Source organism: Eutrigla gurnardus (genome assembly GCF_963514095.1).
Source record: "Eutrigla gurnardus genome assembly, chromosome: 16".
Taxonomy (NCBI): Eukaryota; Metazoa; Chordata; class Actinopteri; order Perciformes; family Triglidae; genus Eutrigla; species Eutrigla gurnardus.
In genome coordinates this window covers 2,661,007-2,678,837 of record NC_139927.1, presented here as the reverse complement: position 1 = coordinate 2,678,837, position 17,831 = coordinate 2,661,007, and the positions used below count along the sequence as shown (strand labels likewise).

Sequence of the window (17,831 nt, the reverse complement as noted above, 5' to 3'; positions counted from 1 at the left end):
CAGTTATTTTTGATGTAAACTCTCCAAAGAGACCCGTGAACAATAATAACTTATAACTTAATAACTAATATTAATAACATCATCCTTAAAACTGGTGGAGTTTAAAGTGAAAGATCACATGTGACAAAAACACTCACTCCTTCATCAAAGCTGCAAAGCAACTTATTAAAGCGATGAGTCACATGACGACATTTAGTGGAGAACAATCCTGTGTTTTCCCTCCAAAGTTGGACTGATGACGATCAGAAGAGTATATATATATAACATATCTACACGAGTAAAGCTGCACACACACACACACACACACACACACACACACACACACACACCTTCCTGTTGGAGCTCCGTATGAAAAGCAGAATGTAAATTTGCCGCATCAGAAGCTGCTTGCTGCTGGCTTCCCGTCGCCATGGTGCCGCGTTGCCACGGCGTCGCCATGGGGACTCACGGGGGTCACCAGTGATGAGGTCACATCCCAATGAGCCTCTTATAGGAGATGGCAGACGTTAATCCACTTATCGCTGGCCTGCACACACACACACGCACACACACAGACCAGGACTTTCACTGAGACGCCGAGCTGCCGGAGGTCAGAGATCTGACCACTTCCTGTCTCTCTCTCTCTCTCTCTCTCTCTCCACAGCTGAGAGAGATGGACGGCGTGTTCACACCTCTTCTGCCAAACGAAGATGGAGAGGAAATCAACGTGTTTCATGTGGCTCCATCAGGTGTTGTGGTTGAACCGGGGACAGGATGTTTCATGTCACAGTTTATAGAGCAGATAGACAGGAAGTACAGCAAGCAGATAGACAGGAAGTACAGCAAGCAGATAGACAGGAAGTACAACAAGCAGATAGACAGGAAGTACAGCAAGCAGATAGACAGGAAGTACAGCAAGCAGATAGACAGGAAGTACAGCAAGCAGATAGACAGGAAGTACAGCAAGCAGATAGACAGGAAGTACAACAAGCAGATAGACAGGAAGTACAGCAAGCAGATAGACAGGAAGTACAGCAAGCAGATAGACAGGACGTACAACAAGCAGATAGACAGGAAGTACAGCAGGCAGATAGACAGGAAGTACAGCAAGCAGATAGACAAGAAGTACAACAAGCAGATAGACAGGAAGTACAGCAAGCAGATAGACAGGAAGTACAGCAGGCAGATAGACAGGAAGTACAGCAAGCAGATAGACAGGAAGTACAGCAGGCAGATAGACAGGAAGTACAGCAAGCAGATAGACAGGACGTACAACAAGCAGATAGACAGGAAGTACAGCAGGCAGATAGACAGGAAGTACAGCAGGCAGATAGACAGGAAGTACAGCAGGCAGATAGACAGGACGTACAACAAGCAGATAGACAGGAAGTACAACAAGCAGATAGACAGGAAGTACAGCAGGCAGATAGACAGGAAGTACAACAAGCAGATAGACAGGAAGTACAACAAGCAGATAGACAGGAAGTACAGCAAGCAGATAGACAGGAAGTACAACAAGCAGATAGACAGGAAGTACAGCAAGCAGATAGACAGGAAGTAGAGCAAGCAGATAGACAGGAAGTACAGCAAGCAGATAGACAGGAAGTACAGCAGGCAGATAGACAGGACGTACAACAAGCAGATAGACAGGAAGTACAGCAAGCAGATAGACAGGAAGTACAGCAAGCAGATAGACAGGAAGTACAGCAAGCAGATAGACAGGAAGTACAGCAGGCAGATAGACAGGAAGTACAGCAGGCAGATAGACAGGAAGTACAACAAGCAGATAGACAGGAAGTACAGCAAGCAGATAGACAGGACGTACAACAAGCAGATAGACAGGAAGTACAGCAAGCAGATAGACAGGAAGTACAGCAAGCAGATAGACAGGAAGTACAGCAAGCAGATAGACAGGAAGTACAACAAGCAGATAGACAGGAAGTACAGCAAGCAGATAGACAGGAAGTACAGCAAGCAGATAGACAGGACGTACAACAAGCAGATAGACAGGAAGTACAACAAGCAGATAGACAGGAAGTACAGCAAGCAGATAGACAGGAAGTGCAGCAAGCAGATAGACAGGACTTACAACAAGCAGATAGACAGGAAGTACAGCAAGCAGATAGACAGGAAGTACAGCAAGCAGATAGACAGGAAGTACAGCAAGCAGATAGACAGGAAGTACAGCAGGCAGATAGACAGGAAGTACAGCAAGCAGATAGACAGGACGTACAACAAGCAGATAGACAGGAAGTACAGCAAGCAGATAGACGGGAAGTACAGCAAGCAGATAGACAGGAAGTACAACAAGCAGATAGACAGGAAGTACAGCAAGCAGATAGACGGGAAGTACAACAAGCAGATAGACAGGAAGTACAGCAAGCAGATAGACGGGAAATACAGCAAGCAGATAGACGGGAAGTACAACAAGCAGATAGACAGGAAGTACAACAGGCAGATGTTCAGGCCAAAGACCCCCAAGGCCTACAGAGACCCGGTGGAGGGACCCCCTATTACATATCATGGACCCCTAGGGGTCCCAGACCCCAGGTTGAACATCTTTGGTTTAAGCCATTAGAAACTAGAATGCCTTAAAATCTATAAACTATTTTGGGAAAACATAATTGTTACCAAGGAGATCTAATCTTATCTTGTCATGTGATTGGAAAGTAAAGAGCACTTGTTGAGGATGAATAATTCTGACTCCTGATACCTTAAAGAGGCATGAATTGTGTATTTATCACAAATAAGAAACCAGACTTCTTGTTTAGATAAAGGGTTGAATAAATACTCTCCTCCTCTGCAGCGTCTCCTTCTTCTTCTTGTGTGAGGAAGACCGAGTCTGCTTTCCATCATCACTCTGATGGGTTCCCGTGGATCAGATCCTGATCAGATCCTGATCTGCCCTCCACACGACCCGAGGACACGACACCTGGGATGCTTCAAAACCTGCCACCTGTCGCTAAAAGGCCCTTAAAAAGGCTAACGCAGTTTATTAGCACAAAAGGAGGCTGCCGCATCTGAACCCGTCTGAAAGGGGAGAAAAAGGAGCTTTATCAATCCTGATTTAATTCATTAACAGGAGGGCCGGCCTGAATGAGCTGCTCTGTATTCCTAAATGTGTTTTTCAGATGAAAGGAGTCGCAGAGCCGGAGGGGGGGTGGGCTGGATATGGAGGTCCACCATCAATCTGGCAGCGGATGGACGAGATGTTCTTATTATACATAAATTATTATTATTGTTGTAAATGTAAGTCAGTGAGATGCACCCACCTTGAGAAATATATATATATATATATAATTATATGAGGTTAGTTACCTCTTCCATGCTCTTTCTTGTCAACCGTAGCTGGTTGCTAGGCGATGGACGTGGCAGAAGAGCGGGAACAGAAATCCTCCTCAGATCAGAATTAGTTGTGAAGGAACATAATTTTTTTTTCATTAAAATGTTTATTGGAATCGAAATTGGAGTACATTAAACAGCACACCATATATACATCATTTTCTTTAAAAAAACAACAAATAAAAACATAATAAAATTTTAAAAAGAAATAAAAATTAAAATAAATAAGTTATTATTATATATACTTACCTTTATACATACATACATATACACAAACATAGATTGTATTAATGATCAGTTAGGTCATTTAATTTAGGCTCTATGCAACAATAATGATGATGACTATTATGAATAACACATTTATTTTATTTATATGTATTTACAGGAATATATATATATATATATATGTGATGATAACGCATTGATGTGAATTATGTATTCCAGTATACAGCTGAATGCACAGACAGACAGTCAGACAGACAGTCAGACAGACAGGTGGGTCGCTCCGGAGGTGACCGGGGAATCCTGCTCTCTCTGAGCCGGCAGACAGAGCCTCCTCTTCGGCCACTGCTCCCCTCCCCTCCCCTCCCTCTGCGCGTTGGGGGATCCGACGACGTCACACGAACACACATATACACACACACACACACACACACACACACACACACACGTATACACACGCCCTCTCGCTCTCTTTGCCTCTCTCTCTCTCTCTCTCTCCTCTATGCTGCTATTCTGGGAAGTGCCGTTTGGAATAACCCCCGTGTGCGTATACGAGTGTGTGTGTGCGTGTGTGTGTCTCCTGATTTCACCCTCACAACACACGCACACGTACACACACTCACAACACATTCACCCGTCTGTCTGCCTGTCTGACTGCAGCAGTGTGGAGCTCCCGGCAGCGCGAACCCCGCTCGGAAAGGATTCCTTCCATTTTTACGCGCAACTTTTCCCCAGCGCCGCCGCCGCCGCCGCCGCCGCCGCTTCCACCGCCGCTTCCACCGCCGCCGTGGATTTCTAAACAACCGTCTCCCGGCTGCTTCTAGCGGACCAGCAGCGAGGTGTCAACCCGCCCGGATCCGCTGTCACACCGGGGCTGCTTGTTGTCATTTATCGCGCAGGAGGACGCGCCGCCGGAGCGCAGACGGCAAAGGTAAGCGCGGGGAGGGGAAACCGCCCCCCCCCCCCCCCCCCCCCACACACACACACACACGTCCCGGTGACAGCGGGGCGGCGGACATTATGGAGCTGTTTTCACGGCCACTGGGTCTTTTTGTTTAGCTTATAAGGGCACGGCTATGCAGGGGGAATACCCCGGGCACGCATCGCGTTGCATGCAGATTACCCGGGTTGCGTAATATCCTGAGGAATTCGCAGTAGCCTGCACGGCCGGGCTGGCTGCAAGGCCGGGGGGAGAGGGGGGAGGAGGGGGTGTTCGCGGGTATGAAGCCGTGGAAGTGGAGGTGTGATGATCATCATGGTGTGATTTTGCGTTTGGGAAAAAGGTCCGATTTTTCTGCATTTGTGCAAAAGCGGCTCCGCTCTGCATCCGGGTCTCCCACACAAGTTCACTTGTATCATGTTATCATGAGGACTGTCCGGGGGGTCCCGGAGCGTCCCGGACCTGAGTCTTGAGCTGTGACCTTCTGGTATTTCCTTGTTGCCGCTACAGCGCGAGCGGCGTGACGTTGACATGGAGGCGTCTCGCGACACTGTTTGTTGCTGTCGCGCGGCTCTCCGGTATGACAAGTGTTTAAAGGCAGGGGGGGGCTTTATCTCATATGCTCATCGTTTGCTTCCTCTGTGTGTGTGTGTGTGTGTGTGTGTGTGAGAGAGAGAGAGAGAGAGAGAGAGAGAGAGAGAGAGAGAGAGAGAGAGAGAGAGAGATGGTGGGTGGTGCGCTGGCTGGTTCCGGGAATGTTCCATGACGTGTTGCCGTCTAGAGAGGGGCCCCTGCCGGGGAGACTCCGACGCACAACCAGGCCCTGCTCCCTCTCTCCCTCTCTCCCCCTCTCCCTCCCTTTTTCCCCCTCTCCCTCTCTCTCTCTCTCTGCTGATAACTGTTGTGCTGGAAAACAGTCTCCGCTGCATTTTTTTTTTGGTCAAAGAATTACCGCCTCATCATGTAAAGCACGCCGCGAGTTATTGCACGTCATAATCCCCGTGAGCTTCCACTCATCTCTGCAGGGAAGCACAGCGAGGTCAGAGGTCAAAGGCCGCGGGCCGATTGCTCTCAGGGACGCAGGCTGCAGGGCGAGCAGATTGGCGATATGAGGGTTTGATCTGCTGCTTTATGGACGTATGAGGATACGTTCATTCCTGTTTCCTACACAGGCATAGAAGTGGAGTAGAACATGCATTTCCCTTCAAAGGCTGTAGGTCTATAATGCAGGTTTCCTCCACCTTCTCCAGAGTCACATTCAAGCACTTTCCAAGCATTTCAAGGTGCATTTCCATGCTTTTCCAGCCCCTTCCAGCTGTGGTAAACTCCATCTTTGTATCAATCCAATGGTCAGTATTCAGTCTACTTATGATGTCACTTGTTCATCACATTAAATGAGATGTTATTGTCCTCTAAACAACCAACATGATGTTTGGAGACAGCTTTTTACAGAAGGACCACAAATGAAAGGAAAACTAATTCCACTAACAGATCCACAGAAATATAATCACCAACTATTTTCATCATCTGTTCATCATCAAAAGTCATTTTTCATAAAGAAATGTCAGGAAATGCTGTTTTCAGTCCCTCAGATATGGAGATCTTCTTTTCTCTGTTCTATCATAGATGTCATCACATACAACACACATTTATAGACCTTTAGTCTAAATCCAAGCACTTTACAAAACCTTGAGAACACCACACTAAAAGTGTTCTCAAGGATTTCCAGCACCCTGATTAATGTTAGCAAAATACAATATGAACACACTGTGCAAATATACTTAGAAGACAGAAAGTGCAAACGATGGCGGAGCCTCTAACCTTGTTGTTAATTAGCCACCATGGTACCATGTGACGGACCCGGAAGTTGTAATTCCACCATTTGGCCAGCAGGTAGGATCTCAGCTTCAGAGGCCGGCCCTCTCTGCCGGGGCCAGCTGCTGCCAACATGACGGTTCGGTTCCCGGAGCGTTGCTTTGATGTTTAATATGTCACAGGAAGCAGAAAGCAAAGAAACAATAACATCTAGGAGCAGGAAGAAGCACAGGGTTGATACGGGTGCTGGAAAGCCTTGAAAACGCTTTGAAAAGTGCTTGGATTTAGAATAAAGTGCTTGAATTTGACTTTGGAAAAGGAAGGAACCCTGGAAGGAGTGCAGTGAAACCAACCATTTATTTACTTTAATTCCATCTGACATATTTACTATCAGCTCTAATAATGTGAATAACAATCATTCGTTGGTCTTGTTTTTTGTCACATCCCGGCGTTGGCAGGGAAAGTGTCTAATTATAACCTCCGACTGTCAGCGTAGGTGATATTTTAGGAAACAATGAGAAGCCGAGTGCAGAGAAGAGAAGCAGCAGCGACGAATGCTTCGCTGCCGTTTAGGAACGAGCAAAATGCACAAACGCATCCCCAACGCCACGTCGCCGGGGGTTACTGCTGTCAGGACGCACGCCGTGCATGACGACCGTGCGTGTGCACGTGTCTGTGCACGTGTCTGTGGTTATAACGTGTGTGTGAGAGAGCGTGCACGGGGGAAGAGACCGACCTACGTACCATCTGTCCCACTGCCACTTCAGATGGCCGTCGGGCTGCGTGGGAGGGAGCGTCCATTCACACAATCACACACACACACACACACACACACACACACACACACACACACACACACACACACACATGCACACACACACACTGTTACCAGGCTGGAGAGGCATTCGGAGAACATGCGTGTGAGGTGCGAGTTAATTTTCCGGCTTAAACATTCAATTATTACTTATATTATAGGACTTGTGGGATCTCTCTGTGTGTGTGTGTGTGTGTGTGTGTGTGTGTGTGTTTGTGTGTGTGTGTGTGTGTGTGTGAGGTACACGTACCAATAACTAACACACTTTGGCTGAAGTTAGCACAGGAGGGGTCTCAGAGGATGGAGTGGTTGTCAGGTGATAGCAGGTGATTGTATGTGGAGGGTGACCTTTGACCTCTGTCTCTGTTTAAAGGTGATGTAGGCGTTAATGTATTACAATACATCTTGACATATGACTTCCTTCCAGCAGATGCCTTCTTGCCCAAAGAGACATTAAATATGAGACACATGTAAAAGCTGCAGAAGTCAGTATCAAAGAATAAAAAGTGGATTACCTGTGCACTTTGCATCTAAATGTGTGTGATTGCGTGCGTCTGGCCGCCGGCTGCGTTATCGGTCGGCGTGCTGCAGATGTCACACGTTTGCATTTGCTGTCAATTAAAGCGGCGCAGACATCATAGCTGGAGAATCTGAAACGAATGCAGATGTATGACAAGTAACTCACGCACGCCGTCGAGCTCTCATTACAGCTCCGAGTTGCCGTTTTCATCCCTCCAGTCTGGTTGCACAGATGATGATTAACGCAATCAATCAATACTTACAATCTCCCGTCGAATGCTGGAATAATTACTCAACCGTTTGTGCTTGAGATGACTGAAAACAGCCGCTTGGAACAGCCGGCCTGCAAGAAATACTCTTCATTATAAGAAGTAAAACTACAGCGTTCAGAAAAGTATTCAAAATATACATAAAGTACCAGAAGTGATACAAGTGAAGTACATGTGCTGTTTGTTTGATTCAGGGCTCCTCCACCTTTTCCAGAGTCACATTCAAGCACTTTCCAAGCATTTCCAGGTGCATTTCCATGCTTTTCCAGCACCTTCCAGGTGTGGTAAACTCCATCTTTGTATCAATCCAATGGTCAGTATTCAGTCTACTTATTATGTCACTTGTTCATCACATTAAATGAGATGTTATTGTCCTCTAAACAACCAACATGATGTTGATGGAGAGGTTTGAAAACACCACACTAAAATTCTAGTGTTTTCAAGGATTTCCAGCACCCGTACCAACCCTGCCGATTGAGTGAACATACTTCAAAGTACCGATTTGTTGATTTTTTTTGATAATAATAGATTTGAAAAAGGTCTCTTGATCCTCACAGACACCTCGGAGGTGATAACAGCTGCTTTGCATCAGAATGCACCTGCAACACTGAGCTCAGTGGCCTTCCTCCAGAGAGCAACCAACACAGTATTACAAGAGGATCTCAAGCTTCACGCTGATCCACGGTTTATCTCGCTGAATGAATTGTGCTGCTGTTGAATGCACAGTTTCACCCATGTGTGTGTGTGTGTGTGTGTGTGTGTGTGTGTGTGTGTGTGTGTGTGTGATCACCTGAGAGCTGCAGAGGAACCTGAGAGCCCTCCGGTAGCCGGGGTCCTGACAGCGACGGCTAAATTATTAAGACACACACAAAGCTAATGCGTTGTTTGACCGGCTTCTCGTGATAAACTGTTCCTCTGTGGTTTGCTTATATACCTGGTTGGATATACAGTATGCACACCTGGAGGACAGGTGGGGGAGGGGAGGATGGGAGGGAGGAGGAGGAATGGAAGGAGAGAACGAGAGGAGACGAGGAGAGAAGAAGAAAGGAGATGAAATAAGCGGAGTGGACAAAAAGGCAACAGGAGGAAAGAAGTGAAGAGGAGAGAAGAGGAAGAGAAAAGAAGTGAGTAGAAGAGAGAAAAGGAGAGGAGAGATGGATAGGAGGAGGATAGGGGAAACGGAGGAGAGGTGAGGAGAGGAAGCAAGAGGAGAGAAGAGGAAAGGAGATGAGAGGAAATAAAAGGAGACAGGAGAAATGGAGGTGATACTAGAGATGAGAGGACATTAGAAAGGAAGGGGGAAAGGAAACGAGAGGAGACGAGGAGACGAGGAGAGAAGAAGAAAGAAGATTAAACAAACGGAGAGAGGAGAGAAGGCATCGGGAGGAAAGAAGTGAAGAGGAGAGAAGAGGAAATGAGATGAGAGGAAATAAAAGGAGAGGAGGTGAGAGAAGAATGTCTATTCCGACACTTTGCTCAGAAAGGTGTGTGTGTGTGTGTGTGTGTGTGTGTGTGTGTGTGTGTGTTGTCTCACCTGGAAACTGTTGGTCTGTTGATGTTTGTGACAGCGAGATGATGAAGAGAGAGAGAGAGAGAGAGACCTTTACCCAAACTGGCCTACTTCCTCCCCAGCCTGTAATTAGTCTCATCTTCATGCATTTATGCATCAGACAGGAGAGTTTAATCACCGTGTTGTAATCACTAAAATCCCAACGGACACCAGTCGCCCACGTTCGGTTTCCCCGTTTCTGCTGTCCGACGTGTTCCAGGATCGTAGTGACGCTAACGTGCCGAGAAAAGACGCGATTATACCGATGTACGTGATTTACACGTGTTTAAAGATGACGTCATAACCGCTCGGTCGGCTACATCTTTGTCTCTCTCTCCAGGGTTCCTATACCTTTTCCAAAGTCACATTCAAGCACTTTTCATGTATTTCAAGGTGCATTTCCATGCTTTTCCAGTACCTTCCAGCTGTGGTAAACTACATATTTGTATAAAATACAATACTCAGTATTCATTAATCTGAAGAAGAAGGAGCGAGGCCTGTTGTTCGTGTGAGTAACTGGTCCTGGATGGACATGGTCCTGCATGGACACGGTCCTGGATGGTCCTGGATGGACATGGTCCTGCATGGACACGGTCCTGGATGGTCCTGGATGGACACGGTCCTGGATGGACACGGTCCTAGATGGTCCTGGATGGACACGGTGCTGGATGGACACGGTCCTGCATGGACACGGTCCTGCATGGACATGGTCCTGGATGGACACGGTCCTGCATGGACATGGTTCTGCATTGATAGTCCTGGATGGACACGGTCCTGCATGGACACGGTCCTGGATGGTCCTGGATGGACACGGTCCTGGATGGACACGGTCCTGCATGGATAGTCCTGGATGGACACGGTCCTGGATGGACACAGTGATGGACACGGGCCTGGATGGATACGGTCCTGCATGGACATAGTCCTGGATGGTCCTGGATGGACACGGTCCTGGATGGACTTGGTCCTGCATGGACATGGTCCTGGATGGACACGGTCCTGGATGGACACGGTCCTGCATGGACATGGTCCTGGATGGTCCTGGATGGACACGGTCCTGCATGGACACGGTTCTGCATGGATAGTCCTGGATGGACACAGTCCTGCATGGATAGTCCTGGATGGACAGTCCTGGATGGACAGTCCTGGATGGTCCTGGATGGACACGGTTCTGCATGGATAGTCCTGGATGGACACAGTCCTGCATGGATAGTCCTGGATGGACAGTCCTGGATGGTCCTGGATGGACACGGTCCTGCATGGACATGGTCCTGGATGGACACGGTCCTGCATGGACACGGGGTCCTGGATGGACACGGTCCTGGATGGACACAGTGATGGACATGGTCCCGGATAGTCCTGGATGGACACGGTCCTGCAGGCAACATGCTGCGTTTTTGCGGACGCTAGGGGCGCCTCATCTAGAGGGAGGGGGGGGGGGCTACAAATCTAAAGTTTTTACCAAAACTATGACTACTATTGTTTATAAATATCACATAAAAACCAACATAACTCTATTGCAAAACATAAATAAATAATGTAGAGTCCTTTGTTTTTTAGAGTCGCCCCCCCCCCCCTTCCGGGCTCGTACCACTCTTCCCGCCCTCTGGGGGGAGGGGGCGGGGCCAGGTTTGTGAGTCTGACGCGACTCCGGGATAGGTGCCGACACTTTAGCGGTATCATGTCTAAACTAATAATGCAGCTCCGTGGCAGCAGGCGGAGGAAGAGTCGGAGGAAGAAAGCCGCGGGAAGAGGTACGGTGACGTCAGCGTGATGACGTGGATTAAATAAACGGTTTATAACGTCGGTAGTTACCGTGGTTGGTCGAAGGGCGTTTACCTGCTAGCTTACTTTCGGACGTTAGTAGCCTGGTTTGCTAATCAATAATAAGCTAGTGTTGACGTCCCGCTTTAACACATCCGGGACTTTAGGAACGTTAACCTGTTGTCTGTCATATTTGATTTGCATCTTGTTAGCCTGCTTGTTAATAGTCAATTAAATGCTATTCGTTTTCCATCCGCTTCATAAGTAATAGTTGTAACTAAGGTGCTGGAAGTCCTTGTGTGGTGTTTTCAAGGTTTGGAAAGTGCTTGGATGTAGAATAAAGGTCTTGAAATGTGTGTTGTATGTGATGACATCTATGATAGAACAGAGAAAAGAAGATCTCCATATCTGAGGGACTGAAAACAGCATTTTGTGACATTTCTTTATGAAAAATGACTTTTGATGATGAACAGATGATGAAAATAGTTGGTGATTATATTTCTGTGGATCTGTTAGTGGAATTAGTTTTCCTTTCATTTGTGGTCCTTCTGTAAAAAGCTGTCTCCAAACATCATGTTGGTTGTTTAGAGGACAATAACATCTCATTTAATGTGATGAACAAGTGACAAAACAGGAGATATTTTGCCCAGGTGTGCTGACAGGTGTGCTGATTTAAATTATTATATTTATATTATAGTTAACAAAATGTCTTCACTGGTTTCTTTAATATCTTATTTTGTGCAATACGTTATTTATAATATATTTTATGTCTCTTGTTCCCTAGGATTCTGGATCAGCAGGTTAAATGGTAACTCGTTGGACCACTGAGCACACAGACGAGACTCGTATAAATCCTCTCCTGTTAAGTCTCTTTTTATGTTAGGCGAAAGCAACTTATAAGGCATTCAGGTAAAAAGCCAACAGCGTTCTGGCCTACCTTGAGTTTTTTGGTTCTTTGAACATTCGCAGCTTTTAGCTGAACCTCATCAGATCGGTGTCGGATCTGAAAAGCATTCAGAATAAAATGCTATCAACATCAATTTGCAGCTGATACACATTTCATAGTTTTGTTTCATACATCTTTCATAGCTGGGTAACTGCTGAAATGTAAATGGTGTGATCGTATTCCCAGCACCCCCGGCGTTGATCCGGTCACATAAAAAACACCAGAAGCCTTTTTGATGTCAGTCACTCTCAATATACTGCCGCCGCTGCAGCGAGGTTTCGACAGTCATACAGGGAGAAATATACGTCTTTTGCGCCCACAGACATGAAACCAGGAATGCAAAACGTAACAGCAATAAAATTGGCGGTCTCTCTTTCTCTCAGTGGGGAACTTTCACGTTTGTGTTTGCAGTAACACACTACGTACATGTAAAACCCAGCTGAACACACTGAGCAGCTATTTTCTACAGGGGGGCTGTCCAGTGGCTTTTTGGAAAATGTAAAAATACAATTTTCGCTACAAAATTGATTATTTAATTTCATTATAGTATGATATTGTTCTATGATAAATATAAAATATATCCATCCATCCATTGTCTACCACCTATCCTGTATTCAGGGTCGCGGCGGGGCTGGAGCCGACCCCAGCTGTCATTGGGCGAAGGCAGGGTTCACCCTGGACAGGACGCCAGTCTATATAAAATATTATATTATATATATTATTATCGTTTTTTTCCCTCTTCACTTTATTTGTAGATCTTATTTCTGAGCTGTGTGTTTCTGAAAGACGTTCTCAGATTCTTTAAACTGATCATTTTTAAATGTCTATCTTGTGTATATTGTTAGAAATTCCATGTTTTAATCCTGAATATGACATTATAACTATTCTGAGCCATCAGACCTCGGGTTATCTTCCCGGGTGGATTCACAATTAAAACACGCTGCTGCCACCGTAGGTTTAGGTTGAGTTATTTGCATATCAATACAAAAGATAACAACACTTCACAAAAAATATCAAGGGATGAAAAGAAATCTAATCCCAGCGGGTTAGACAGAACAGAAACCCCAACGGGTTTAAAAAAAAACAAAAAACAAAGAAAAAAGTGACGAAAGAAAAACTTGAAATCAAGATGACACGAGTAATCTGAAAGTCTGAGACAGAATGTCATCTGGTTTTATTTGTTTATCGTTGGATTCATTGAAGGGTTTGATATGTCAGCATATCATTTCTTTTTTTACATTTTAGATTATGAAACACAGGATCAGCATGTCACGCGTGTTGTCGCAGAATTTAAAAAAAAAATTACAGAAAAGAACCCTGCTGGTTTTTATTTTCCTGACATAAATTGAGACACTACGTTGATATGTATGTGCTGAGATGTGGTTTTACCAGACTGTCCCACCAAGTTAACTCGAGGAGCACGCTATTGTCAGAAATATATGCTGCTAAACGGTTGTGTTTTGATAAAAGTTAATTTTCTCATCTAGAAATCATTTTGGCTGGTGACTCCTTACATGTTTCTGTATATGGCCACACAATCAATATTCTTCGGCCACAGCTGCTGAAAATGTGGATTAAAATTCCTGGTGAAACCTTGATGTACAGCTTAAAACATGTACTGCTGGTGTGTTGCATTCTGGGATATGCCTGGTCAACGAGGCTGCCATATGCACATGGTGTCAGTGTGTAAACAAAGTGACTGTGTCTTCATCACCCCTTCTCTCTCTCTTTAACCCCCCAGGGACTGAGACCAGTTTGTGGACTTGCTAAACTGGACCAGAAGAAAAACATCTAGATCAGGTAGGATCCGTGTGTGTGTGTTTGTGGTTATAGTAGATGTAAAGATGCATAAAATAGGTCATGATATGTTGACAGCGAGTAAACGTTGTTGCTGAGGAGGAACTTGAGGACAGAGATAACAGTTTGTCTAGTTTTTTGTGTGCAAGCTGTGCAAAAAAAAGTGAGATATCACAAAATGACCTCAATGAAATCCCTTAAAATGCCGTGAAATTTGATCAACGACGAGTTGTGTTGGTCATATGAAAGCATTAAGATTGATGTACTTTTACTATTAATTAATGTACCGATGAAAAGAACCTCTTGACTGGAATGGAGAGAGGGAGAAAATGGTGAGAAAAGGGTCCGTCTTTGTGATAATAAGCATCATTGTGGTTTAAAATGGCCGATCCTTTTGTCATGAGAGAGGGAGAGGCTCACACGGAGAAACAGACGGTAAGACAAGGAGAGGAGTTGAGCTGTATTCATTTAGCCAGAATTACTCTCGCTGTTTTTCTCTCGGCTGGTTGCCGGGGCAACCGGCCAGCTTCGTTACCAGAGGTGTGTGACCTTGGCTGGGAGTGTAAATGAAGAAGAAAAAAAAAAAACTCACTTTATCGGTCCTGCCGTCTGCCATCGTGTAAAGTTTCTTCACATTTTACCTCCAACCCCCAAAAATCTGACCTGATGAATTGTGTTGTGTGGAGTGATGAGGGAGTCAGGTTTGTTTCATGGCGAGGACAGAGGATGTCCTGCGATGCCAGCTGGGGAACAGAGATCCAGAAAAAAGAGAGTGGAGGAAGCATTTAAGTGTGGACTGAATGTGACGATACTCGCAGTTCTGACAGCTGCTTTAACAGTGAGAGCAGGCGTTCCACAGGGCTCCTGCAGGGAAAAGTTTTACAAGGCAATGTTATTAATCCAAACACAAGGCCTTAATTGTTTTTCTTCAAAAGCTTTAAAAATGCAAAAGACATGGGAAGAAGGATTTTATGATTTTTTTTTTGTCGCATTGCAAAAAAAAATGTACCTGTTATGCCTTTGGGAATCCACATCACACAGATCCGGAAGCTAACATTTTTAGTTTTTCAGGCCAGGATGCTCAGCCAGCTGTCACTGTTGCACCCAACGAAATGGGGAAGTGCAAATCCAACAAAAAAAAAATCAGCCGTTTAAACCAAGATTTCACAGCATGGCTGAAATCAGTGCAACTCATACGAGACTCTTAAAGTCTTATTTCATGCATAAAAGTTTCTCAAACTTGGCACGATTGGAGCCAAGTTGCATCACGCAGAGTGAGAAACACAAAATCTCCAAGAAAACCTGCCAACTCACAAAAATGTTGAAACAATATTTTGGCAAAATCATCCCTAACCCGAAGTAATTGCTATTGCGTCACAGCTTTCTAATTTTTTTTCCCTTCAATTTTGGTTTATTGTGAAATTGTTTTTTAATTTAATTCCGTTGGCATTAAAAAGTCTGAATGAGTCATAAGTCTAACTTGTTCTAAGCTTGTGGTACATTTATGATATCTTTCCTCATGAAATCGCTCATCAGTGTTTTGGGTCATTATGGAAAAATGATGCTGAGATCATAACAATAAAACAGTTTATTATAGTGAGCTGACATGGGATTGTCTTCTCTTAATCATTAAGACATGCTGAGAAAAAGTTGAGAGAAAAAAAAAATGAAAGAATATCGTCTCTGGCCGTCTGTAACGAGAGATTAAATTCAGATCCTGCCCCTTCTCATTTGTTTTTTCCTCAAAAACACAAAGTGTAACTGGCTTCATTCTGTCAGAATACAAACAAACATATTAAATGACCCCGGATGCAGATTCATTCCCCCAACTTGTACAGTTGCTACATTTATATTTATATAAATCCCGATTGTCCAACAATAGAATAAGCTTCTGTTTTCTGTGTGCGTTGGTGAAACTAGCAGCAACAATGTGGAGGTCAAAGGTCAGAGAGGTGTCAGCATTTTAAATAAACAGGAATATGAAAACCGCGGTGAGCATGTTGAATCACAAGACAAGGGAATATTAGAGACGTGGCAGAGTGGAGCGCTGATGCAGAATACCTGAAGACAAATCAGATTCAGGGTTTAAACCTGCAGAAGGACGAGTGTGAGCTGATGGATGATGGGGGAGGCGTGTGGTAGTCAGTCTGGCCTTTTGCTTTCTTTGCTTTTTTACTGCAGCGTAGTAGAAGAATGGGCGTATTGTACGTGTGAGCCGTGTCACTTCCTCTTCCTGTGTAACAGGTGGCTTCATATCAAGGACGAGATAAACTATGTCATCCTCCGTCTTTCTATCTCTTTCTCTTTATCTCTGTCGCTCTCACATCATTCAGTTTGTGTGTGTGTGTGTGTGTGTGTGTGTGTGTTGACTCAGACGGAGCACAGAAATAGATCATGTAAAGCAGAGATTACTATCTGCACCTCAAAGCACAAACAAGTTGGGTTTTTAAACTTCACACAGTGTCATCTCTGTAAAACACACACACACACACACACAGAAAACATGCACAGGATGTGCGTCAGCGCTTGCAGACTGCACATGCTGTAAAATGCATGTACGCTGTGTGTGTGTGTGTGTGTGTGTGTCAGGTGGGTTATGAGGATGTTAGAAGGTGACGGTTGTCAACGGCTGCTCTGAACTGCAGACCACGCCCTCTGTGGGACACGTGGAGGCGTTTGCAGATCTGATCCCGTATCAGCAGGACGACTGCTTAGATCATTCTTACAAGTCACTGGGACTTATTTCTTTTTTTTTTGCAATATATTTTGCGAAAACAGGAATTTTCACCCTAAATTTGTCCCACAAAGCGTAGTTAATGAGTTCAACACCACCTTGGCTGCTAGAGGGCCCTGTCTTTGAACGCCTCAATTAGAGAACCAAAGTTCACACGGGACCAATGGAGGACACGTGCACACGTGTTTGAGATCTGGTTTTATAAACAAAAGGAATCAGAGAGGGATACATACAATGTGATGGATATAACATGTACACATAGTTTACATTCAAAGCGTTCACCGAGCCCTGCAGGGAGGCAGCTTCATCTGTTGGTGTCTGTTTCAGTTTGGTTTGTGGGTTTGTTGTGTCTGTTTGTCAACAGGATGAAGGAGCAACACGTTGAAAAAAACTATAATACGCAGCAACATAAAGGCTCATTTTCTAGCTTCCAAACAACCAAAACAAAAAGGCAAAAACTATAACCAAACAGCTGAGCAGCAACAAGATCCAAGAACTGACTATGGCTGAAATATCTCTGAATTAACTACAATATCAAGAAATAGAGAGACAGATAGAGAGAGAGAGAGAGCTGGAGGACCAAATGGATGCGGGTGCCATGGCAACCACAGACTGAGTACATTGAGAAGCAGACTGAAAATGTAAAAACCTGTAGTGGTCAGTAAAGCAACGAGAGCTTCTGTTCACTGGTTGGCTAAAAGAGACCAGGAAGTGAAATGAAACACACTTAGACAAAGACACACACACTCACACACACTCACACACACTCACACACACACTCACACACACTCACACTCACACTCACACACACACTCACACTCACACTCACCTCCGCTCCCTCACAATAGTGTGTTCAAAGAAAGAAAGTATTAGAAAAAAGCAAAAGGTGAAGAGGAAGAAGTGTATGATCTGTTGCCATAGCGACCACAGCTTGGTACGACGGATGCAAGCTGTGCCCTTGACAGCATCACATAGAGAGGGACACACACACACACACACACACACACACACACAAAGGGCAGAATGATGATCACTTGCATTGACAAACAGATGTGTCCAAATGAATGGCCTTTGGGTGAGCATCCCCCCCCCCCCCCCCCCCCCGCCACACGCAACACTCTAAATGTGTGTGTGCGTGTGTGTG

The 17,831-nt window shown here is 45.1% G+C and overlaps 1 protein-coding gene across 1 annotated transcript in view; it reads left to right on the top strand.

Moving 5' to 3' along the window:
* The first annotated feature begins 4,033 nt into the window (after positions 1–4,033).
* hivep2a (HIVEP zinc finger 2a) overlaps positions 4,034–17,831 on the top strand; it is an 83,167-nt gene continuing 69,369 nt past the window's right edge. The window contains exons 1-2 of the mRNA XM_084030839.1: positions 4,034–4,474; positions 13,898–13,956. The gene's annotated coding sequence lies outside the window, so the exon portion shown is untranslated. The remainder of the gene's footprint in view (positions 4,475–13,897; positions 13,957–17,831) is intronic.